Here is a 10,245-nt window from a genome sequence, read left to right as displayed (position 1 = left end):
ATTACTCAGCCATAAAAAGAAAAGAAATTGAGCTCTTTGTAATGAGGTGGATGGACCTAGAGTCTGTCATACAGAGTGAAGTAAGTCAGAAAGAGAAAGACAAATACCGTATGCTAACACATATATATGGAATTTAAGAAAAGAAAATGTCATGAAGAACCTAGGGGTAAGACAGGAATAAAGACACAGACCTACTAGAGAATGGACTTGAGGATATGGGGAGGGGAAAGGGTAAGCTGTGACAAAGCGAGAGAGTGGCATGGACATATATACACTACCAAACGTAAGGTAGATAGCTGGTGGGAAGCAGCCGCACAGCACAGGGAGATCAGCTCGGTGCTTTGTGACCACCTAGAGGGGTAGGATAGGGAGGGTCGGAGGGAGACGCAACAGGGAAGAGATATGGGAACATATGTATATGTACAACTGATTCACTTTGTTATAAAGCAGAAACTAACACACCATTGTAAAGCACTTATACTCCAATAAAGATTTAAAAAAAACAAAACAACAACAAAAAACATGGCTTAAGTGTAGTCTTGTGTCTGATTTTTCAGAAACCATGATTACTTATCACCATCGGGAAGAGATGAGCAGCCTCTGCTCATCTCATTTCCTATCTGCGACCACTCTGCATGGAAGCATTCCACCTGCATTCCAGTGAACTCGCTCTTGCCAAGGCGATCAATGACCTCCATGTTGCTAAACCAATGCACATTCTCAGTCAGTCCTCGCCTCACCTGACTTATCCACACCATCAGCACAGTTGGTCATTCTTCTTAAAACGTTTTCTTCACTAGGTGTCCAGGATGCCTGCACTTTCTAGAGTTTCCTCCCACCTCACTCACTGGTTCTCCTTCTTGGTCTTTGCTTGTTTCTTTTCTTCTTCCCAACCTACTGAGTTGACCGTCCCAGGTCCCAGTGCTTGGGTCTCTTCTCTATCTGTACTCTCTCCTTGTTCAGTGTTCAGGTAGGAAAAATCTTGGTAATTTGAGGAGCATTTACTAATGGGACATTTTATGAAGATGTGAGCAGTTTAGGAACATCAACAATCAATAATCCAGTATTCTGGAATTAGAAACAGTGGGGATCCTGAGGGGCTAGAAGCAGGAGTGGTTACTAGAACCCAGAAAGCGTAGCTGAACGAGTGGGCTGACTGATGGGAGTCACCGCCTGTGATACAGGTGGGAGGACAGGTGGGAGGATTGTTCTAGATTAAAGGAGACTAAGACAATATGACAAACAAATGACTGTGTGAGCATTAATGGGATCCTAGATTTTTAAAAGCAGCTATAAAGAACTTTTATTAGAACATTTAGGGAAATTTGAATATGGATTGCTGAATAGTCAATACTATTGAGACCATATGAAGTTTTAGGGGTGTGATTTTTTTTTTAATGTTTTGTCTGCTAGACAAAGGCCACACTTAGCTCTTGTTGTGCTGGTTTGAGTTCTGTCTACTCCACTTGGTCTTTGATGATCCAAGAGCAGATGCACATCTTCATAAATAACACAGTGTTGGAACCACCAAGAATCAGAAGAACTCTGATGTTTATGAGGCTCCCCCACTAGCTTTGTTGACCATCTAGTCTTCCTGTTCCCACTCACTTCATTTCTATTACATTGTTTAAGTGGCTCTAGCTGGTGAGCTCAAGAAGGCAGAGCTCTTTGCCTGTTTTATTCATGGAACTGGGACACATAGTAAGTGCTCAATAAGTATCTGTTGGCTAAATGAATTGGATATAGGATACTAACTGATATTGGCATATTGATTTTGATATTGAATAGCAGTGTGGAACGTGCTTATTAAGTCCACTTATTTATAAGTTATCTCTTGAGTTTTCTTTTTGGACAATCATATCAGCTGTGAAAACTGCCAGTTTGTTTCTATGTTCCCAATCCTTGCAGACTTTCTTCTCTTTTTCTTACTATGCTGGCAGGATCTTCAACACAACGTTGACTAAAAGTGTTGCCCACAGCCTTCCCTGCCCTGTGCCTTATTTCAGAGAGAGTGCCTTTGGTGATTACCAGTACGACTATCATTCTTTGTGGGATTTTAGTAGATACTTTTAAAAATCAGGTCAAGGAATTTACTCTCTATTTCTAGTTTGCTAAGAGGTTTTTTTTTTGTTGTTTTTTTAAATCACTTATGGGTATTCCCACTCATTCTACACCTGCCATTTTAAGAGATGTTCTAATACCACTGAGAAATCATCTGCTTTCCAGTGCCTCCTAGTCGAATTCACAATTCCTCGTTAGTTTTCAGTGAGGGGGGCTCATTTCCTGCCTTATCTTTTGTGCACCACAAAGGATGTCAATACGGGAGGAGCAAATCAAATTCTTAAAAATTGGCGTTGTGTCGAGCCAGTCTTCATGTCACACTGTATTACATATGAATTACCAGGAATCAGACATCCATGCTGTATAAACTCCATAAAAATGCAAAATATACACTGCATATTCCAAGCTGACTTATGGAGCTGTATGGTGAGCGAGACCCCGGGGTCCTAAGGGTCTTTTTTGCTTTTATTGTATGTGAGAATTTCAGTTGTGCTGCTAATTACAATAACCTTGAGATCTGGGCACCACAATGGGATTAATGACAGCACCAAAGACTCAGAGAGAGAGAGAGAAATTGATTTTTTGGAAAAGTCAATAAAAATTCAACTATAATCTATTTCTTGAAAGGGGGTCACCTAGCTGGTCCCTCCCAGTGGCTGGAGGAAGCTTAAGAGCTCAGCAACTCGAAGAAAAGTTTCAGAATTCTCTGGACTTGGTTCTCTTTCACTTCTTGTCATTCTACACCCCCTAAGACCACCCCCGTTGCCCTCCCAATTCTCGTTCTGACATCTGTTTTTTTCATCGCTGTCAGTGAAAACAAGCGTGGTGCTGTCTGAAACCCACAGAGAGCAACCTCTGGGGAAGAAAACATCCATTATAGGTGTGTGATTCATCACCGCCAAGAGTTGGCACACTGTTGACTTGCACAAGAGCCTGTATTTTACATTTAATGCGGAAAATCAGCTTTTATGTGTATGATTCAGGGGTAAGAGTGGGGTGGGATATATAAAACACAAGGGTTTCAGTGACTCAGAACTGGCAAAAGTCTGTGTGGGGAGAGAGAGATTGGTGGATTCATTCTGGCATCTAATCAGTCCCTGCGAATAGTCAGGAAATGGAAAGGGAGCCAGCTTATCAGCATATTGACATGCGATGAGGGCCCCCTTAAATGCTTCCTAATTCCCTCTGCAGAAGGAGCCACAGAGGAAAGCCACTGTCACAGGAAAAAAAATCATTTGCTTGAACATTCTCTTTAATGAGGAGATTCATTCATTTTCTGGGAAACACTATCATTTTGTCTCTAGCACACTAAAAGGACTGGCTGGTGCAATCAATTCCACCCAACACCCATCAATTCAGTTAAACAACCAGTGGGGAGGAAAAAACCCAGAAATCAATAACAGTTGTTTCATTGAATTGACGGGTTACTTCGAGTCCTTCGGATCCATCTGTTGGCTCGTGTGCTCAGTTGCTGCCATGCCTGCAAAGTGTCGTATGGGAACTTCAGGCCAAGGCAGACCCTACTGGAAGGCTTACAAAGTGCAAGGTGACAGACAGAGGCTGCAGGCTCACCGTGGCCATCAGACGCTTCTTTGGCGGGGCTGACCGTGCTGCCAGGTGCAGCCATGTGCGCCATCGAGGGCGGCTTGCCTCTGGTGAGCACGATGGTGAATAGTCTTAACAGCTACCTTTGCTGAGTGCCTTCTGTGAGAGAGGCGCTTTACAGATATTATTATTTATGTTTTAACAAGCCAGCAAGGTAAGTATTGTCACCCCTCCCTAATCTTTTCTTGCTTGAGGGTTTCAGAGTCATTTACTGTGAGAGGCAGAGGCAGGATTCGAACCCACCTCTGTCCATGGCCAAAGCTGACATTCTTTTCAGGATGCCACCTGCCTCTCATCTATGCATAGCCTAGTGGCTGAGAACACAGGTTCTGGAATCTGACAGAGATGGGTTCAAATCCTGACCCTTGTACTTACTGTGGGACCTTGAAAAATTTACATAACTTTCTGAATTTCTGTTCTCCCACCTGCAAAATGGGGATAATACCTATTCATTGAAGCAATGTAGGTACCAAGTTCATTGTATAAGGACTGGGGTATTATCAATGTGGAAAAGGCTAGGTTTTTTTCCTTAACTATTATTCTTAGTAATATTAGTAAAAGTAGTGACATGAGATTTCTTAAACTCCTATTATGGTGACAGGCCTTCCTCTTTCCTTGTCTTTGCCACTTACAAATCCTTGGCAAGGTCTTTGTGAGAGGCATAATACAGGTGTCAATATTTAATTGCCTAGCTCTGAATTTTAGTGAACGTTTATTAGTATATGACACACTCGGGCTTCTGCTAAGCCTGCTTTATCCATTCAACATTTAAAAAATGCCCGTGGGTTGCTCATTCACCTGCCTGGAGAACGCAATGAAAATGCTGGCACTGAAAACCCAGAAACCCCATTTCCACGAAGTTCAAGAACAGGCAAAAAACTAACCTAAGACAGTAGAAGTCAGACCAGTGGCTACCTCGGGATGGGGGCGGGATGGTGGGAATTGATGGGGAAGGAGCAGTGGGAGTCTTTGGAGCGCTGGAAATGTTCTCTGCCCGGATCTGGACATTTGCACATGTAACATTCAAGAGGTGTGCCTACAATGGCGCCCTGTACTGTACGTGTGCTCCATCTCAGTTAGGGAGAATTGAAATCTTAATTGTATAGAAGGCGCCACACATGCTTTCAGTAAGCAGGAAGCAGTAAACGGCACTCACCCACCTATGGCACCAGGTAACAGATTGATTATTCCTTCACAGCAGAGTGAACCGGCCCAAATGGGAGCTGGCCCAGGGAGGTAACGTCATCGTGGAAAATGGGAACACACCCTATCACCAGACGTACAGGGGAGCTGAATGCCTTTCAGGTTCACTCTTGTTCTCAAACAAAGGTGATAACTACCTTTGATTAAGTACCTAATTTGAACTAAGTACGGATACATATTTTTTTTCTCTAGTTTTTCCACCCACCTTGTAAGGTAAATATTTTTTGTTCCATTTTACAGCTGAATTCGGAATTTAGAGGAACCTTATAACAGTAAGTTGTGAAGTAAGATTTTAACCCTGGTCTGTCTGGCTTTTTGGTTGAGGAGCTTAAGCTCCGCAGACAGAGTGATTGGCTTTCAAGTCCCAGCTCCGCATTTCCTAGCTGTGTAACCTTGGGCGAGTTCCTTGACCTCTCTGGGCCTCACTTCCTCATCTGCAGAAACGGGGATCATAATGGCAGCTCTATATCACAGGGTTGTTCTGAGTTAGTCTACGTACAGCACTTAGAACATAGGAAGAGCTATAAATGTGCTGGCAATTTTGCCACCGAATGACAAAAATCTCTCAAAGGCGGAAGGGCCAAATCCTGTGATTCTCTGAGATATAAAGCAAAATGTTCAGGTCTAAGCTAAACCATGTTCGATCTCTATCTCCCCTCCTATAGGATAAATAGCAAGACACCCTACACATCTGGCAGGCTCATGGTGGAGAACTCCTGGCTCACAGTCAGGTGGTGGGGTTGAGGTCCTTTGTCACATCAGCTCTCTGATCACGCCACCATTATCCTCAAGGTGACCTAAGAGAAAATGTTGTTCTAGGCCTGAAGGTGGTTCCTACGTTCAGGTCAGACACAAAGGAGTCTGGAAGCTGATGGAAGGAAGATTTTCCCAGTTTGTGCCACCAGGTTGTCTGCCTGGATCTCCATCTCTATTCCCAGCCTGATTCTGGGAATTGCCCCCTCCTGGAGCCACATGGTGACTATGGACCTTGTGTAGACAGCACCACAGTCTAGCTGGTCTTTTGAATGGAGGAGAGAGGAGCTGAAGCGTGTAGGCAGCTACTTTCCCTGTTGCCTTGGAAAATCACTGAGACAGGAAGTGTGCAGCGAGAGGGACAGGGAGAGAAAGATACAGGGGCAGAAACGGAGAAAGGCTTGTCACTCTGAGACCTGAGACCACCGTGGTCCACCGAGCATCTCATCTATAAATGACCCCACTTTCTCCATGGTGGGTGTCTACCACTCGTACCTGAAGAGTCCAAGCAAATATACCTGGGCTGAAAAATGAAGAGGAATACAATTCATTTCATGACTTTTTCTAAAAAGTCTTTCTTGAATCCCCTGAACTGAGTTAGGAGCCCCCTCACACCTGCTATTTCCCTTGTACTGTGGATTTAGCTTGTCTTAGCCCAAGCCATGGTCTTCTTAAAGTTTAAATCATATTAAACACGTATTTGTCTGTGAAATCCTTAAGCAGTTTCCAAAATGCAGTCATTTGTAATCTCCAGATTTTTTGTCTCATCTGTATAGTTCCTGCATTATTTGTTTACAGTTTAAATATTTAATTTAGATTTAGTTTATATTTATTTATGTTTATGTGATTTTCTTTTTTTCAAACTGAGCCTCATCCTAAGAAATATTTAAGAATTGAAGATTTGATGTGCTAGATATATATTTTAAACATACATTAGGGGCTTCCCTGGTGGCACAGTGGTTGAGAATCTGCCTGCCAACGCAGGGGACACGGGTTCGAGCCCTGGTCTGGGAAGATCCCACATGCCGCGGAGCAACTAGGCCCGTGAGCCACAACTACTGAGCCTGCGCGTCTGGAGCCTGTGCTCCGCAACAAGAGAGGCCGCAATAGTGAGAGGCCCGCGCACCGCGATGAACAGTGGCCCCCGCTCGCCACAACTAGAGAAAGCCCTCGCACAGAAACGAAGACCCAACACAGCAAAAATAAATAAATTAATTAATAAACTCCTACCCCAACATCTTCTTTAAAAAAAATACATTAAAGTGAATATGCATCTATTTAAAATAAAAGATATCTATGTACCACCTGAAGTCATCTCATGCACCAATTTGGAAAATCCTGCCCTAGCCTAAAAGCCCATGGAAGGCAGGGGTGGTGACCCATAGCAATTTTAATGCCATCTGCAACCTTAATTCCTCTTTGCCAGGTAGGGTAACATATTCACAAGTTCTGGGGATTAGGATGTGGACACCTTTTTGCGCGGTGGGTCTATGGCATTATTCTGTCTACGGCAATGCTTGACACTTTGGGCACAGTTCAGAGTGGAGGGTTTCTGAAAAGCTGAGGATTCTACAGCTCTGGACTTCCTGTGGCCCCTTTTGTGGCATTTTTGGTATTTTTCATTTGGCTGGAATTATGGCTGATGGCTGACATCTCAGAAGATGTTGGTAATTTCTTGATTCCAGGAATATACATATAGGCAAGGTCTACACAAAACCGAAGAATTCAGTTCTCTTCAGCAAGCAATAATTGAGTTTTGGTTTACATTCCGGGCCAAACACTGGGATGGAAGGATGATTACTGTCACGGGGCTTACTGCGAGCATCTTTCTGGTGGCACGAGGAGTGATCGCTAGGCAATCAACGGGCTCATCTGGGTCCGTCCATTTCACCGACTAGGATGGCCAGGGCAGCTTTCTGGAGGACCAGAGCTTCCATTACACAGACAGTCCTTTTAGAAGATATTTGTAGCCCTGCTAAAAGTGTATGCAATTTACACAGAAGTTATGCCAAATTTGAGCTTTGTGGCCGGGACGGAGAAATGTGTTAAAAGAAACACACTTTTAAAAATGTAATTTAAAAATTTTAGTTGCGGTCAAATACACATAACAACATTTACCATCTTCACCAGTTTTCAATGTACAGTTCAGTGGCGCTGAGCACATTCACATCATGTGCAGCCGTCACCACCATCCGTCTCCAGATCTCTCAGGGAAGCACGTTAGTGACAGGCCACCTTCCCAAATGGTTGAAGTTCTGATTTTACTTCCTAAGAAACTAGTTGAGCTTGTTCCCAACACATAATGAAAATGAAGCCCAATATCTGTTCCCCTCAATTTTCCCAGTTGGCGATGCCTGTGGCTGTGAATTTGAGTGGAAATGGTGAAGTACGATGACAAAGCACCCCAAGAGTCTGTCTGCACAATGGCTAAGCACCCAAAGGCCACTTGTCAAAAATAGCCCTCATCCTGGGGAAATGTGGAGGTCCCTGCAAACAGGTTTCCAGTAAATAAAAACGTAAACGGTAAAAGTTTACCCTGTGCTTTTGTCTCACGATCATCTTCAAAGCATGCTGATGATGCCTCTTGTAGCATCTTGTGAAAGCATTTCAAAAAGAGGTTCCTTTAAAATGGTTTTGTATCTATGAAAACTTTACACCTCAAGATTTTGAGTTTGCTTGTCAGGGTTCTGCTCATACATGCAAAGTTATAAAATGATGTAAAAATATCAGTCTTGTACTGTGTTCTGGAGAGTTGTGTGTCTTGTGCTAAAATATAGGCTCTTTTTGTTCTTGTTAGGCCCAACACTATATCAACTCTGCCCAGAAATGTCCGAGAAGGCTTCACCACCTCGTTCTTCTTGATTTGTGTGTCTGGGGCTTGGGGCTGATCAACCAGAACTAGGCTGCCATTGACCAAGCAAAATGAGGACAATGACCAGCCCCAGGAATTTTTTTCAGCCTGATTGTCTAGAGTTAATGCCTCTGGCCTGTCTCAAGAGGAAGAGCCAGCAGGAGCATTTTCCACAATGGCTCTATATTTATAGGACTCGCTTTCTAGCTGACTCCATTTGTATCCCTATTTCAGATTTGCTAGGTTTCTTTCGCAAACACCTTCACCCTTATCACAGTTGCTAATTACGGAAGATACAGATGAAGTGTTTCTCCGATTTTAGCCCATGGCCACTTCCTATAAAAGATCTCTGCTTTAAAAAAAATTTCTGAGCAGGCTTCAGAGCCAATTTAAATGATTGGAACTCTGAGTGGTAGCGATCAAGGACGCCACCTAGTGGGAAAATAGGAAGCTGCCACTGCAGTTACTGAATGAAATGTGTAGGATGGTTGAAATTCCTGCCCAGCTCTTCCCGTGGAGCCCAAGGGAGCCTGAATTCTAAAGCTCAAAGATACCAGCCTTTCTCTGTAAGTGCGGGGGCAGGAGTGTGCAGTCAGAAAATGCTTTGTCAAGGGAAGGAAAAGAGGCTTCCTCTGTGGAAGGCTTCTTATGCTCCCTTTTCCCTTTCCTGAGTAAAGAGAGTCCGGAGCAGTCAGCCTGCAGAGGAGCCTGGAAGACTCCAGAAACCCAGGAACCTCAGCCTTGGGCAGCTACAGCGTGGCCATTCCAGCCGGGGACAGTCAGGGCTGGTCTGGCCAGAGCCTCGGGGCAGGAGCCCCCTTAAGCAGAGCCCTGGTGCCTGAGGTCTACGGGGAATTTGTGCCCTCAGCTGGTGAACGGGTTTTACTCTCCTGTTTCCTAAGGCAAGTCCTCCCCCGTGGGAGTGGATTCCTGTCAATAAGCCAGAAGCTCCGCCAGGTGGTAGAGAGAAATCTTTCTTTCCTTCTCATACAGCACAGACCTAGTCCCTGGGCAGTCATCTCCCACCCTAGCAGGTCCCCTGCTGAATCTCTGCAGCCCATTGTCCATCTGTGAGTCTCCCAGCTCTTCACAGGCCGGCCTCCCTGTTAGCTTCTAGCTCTCAGTTTAAATGTCACCTCCCCCGGGGGAACTTGAACTGCAGTCTCCAGAAGACTTTACCTTCTGCTGGCACCACTGTTCTCTGCCAGGCACCCTGTAGGCTTCACAGTGTTTAGCACCCGTGCCGTGATTCAGTAGGTTTCCGTGTTTGTCGTCTCCCTGCTGGGCAGGGTCAGCCTCTGGTATGGCACCTGCCTTAGGGGAGGAGCTCCAGCTTTTGCATCAAGGAGGGAGAGGCCTGAGCCCAAGGGCTGGGAGGTGGGCGGTGGAAAAGGCCGGTGAAGACCCCTCTCCGCGGGCCCTGGTGTGTTTGCCCCCTCGCCACTAGAAGTCACGACGGCCATGCAATCGACCACGGGTGGTTAAGGAGGTCACAGGGGGCCAAAGTGCCCTGCAAATACAAAGCGCTCTCGAGTGCAGTTTATTTCCATTTGCTTGGTTCCACTTCCTGTAAGTGCATCTGCTTTCCCAGATCCCTTTGTTAGGAGAGAAGAGGCGTGAGGTGGAGGAGGACCCAGCATCTCCCAGAACCCAGGGCCACGCAGGGACCTCCATCGTCAGCGATGGGGAGCCCCTCGAGTCTGTCTGCCTGTTGGAACCCACCAAGCAGCTTGAGGCCTCGGCCAGGCCTCTCCCCAGAGGTTCTGATTTAA

This window comes from Hyperoodon ampullatus, assembly GCF_949752795.1.
Source record: "Hyperoodon ampullatus genome assembly, chromosome: 16".
In the NCBI taxonomy this organism is placed as follows: Eukaryota; Metazoa; Chordata; class Mammalia; order Artiodactyla; family Ziphiidae; genus Hyperoodon; species Hyperoodon ampullatus.
The sequence above is the reverse complement of the archived record's forward strand: the minus strand, read 5'-3'. Positions refer to the sequence as shown.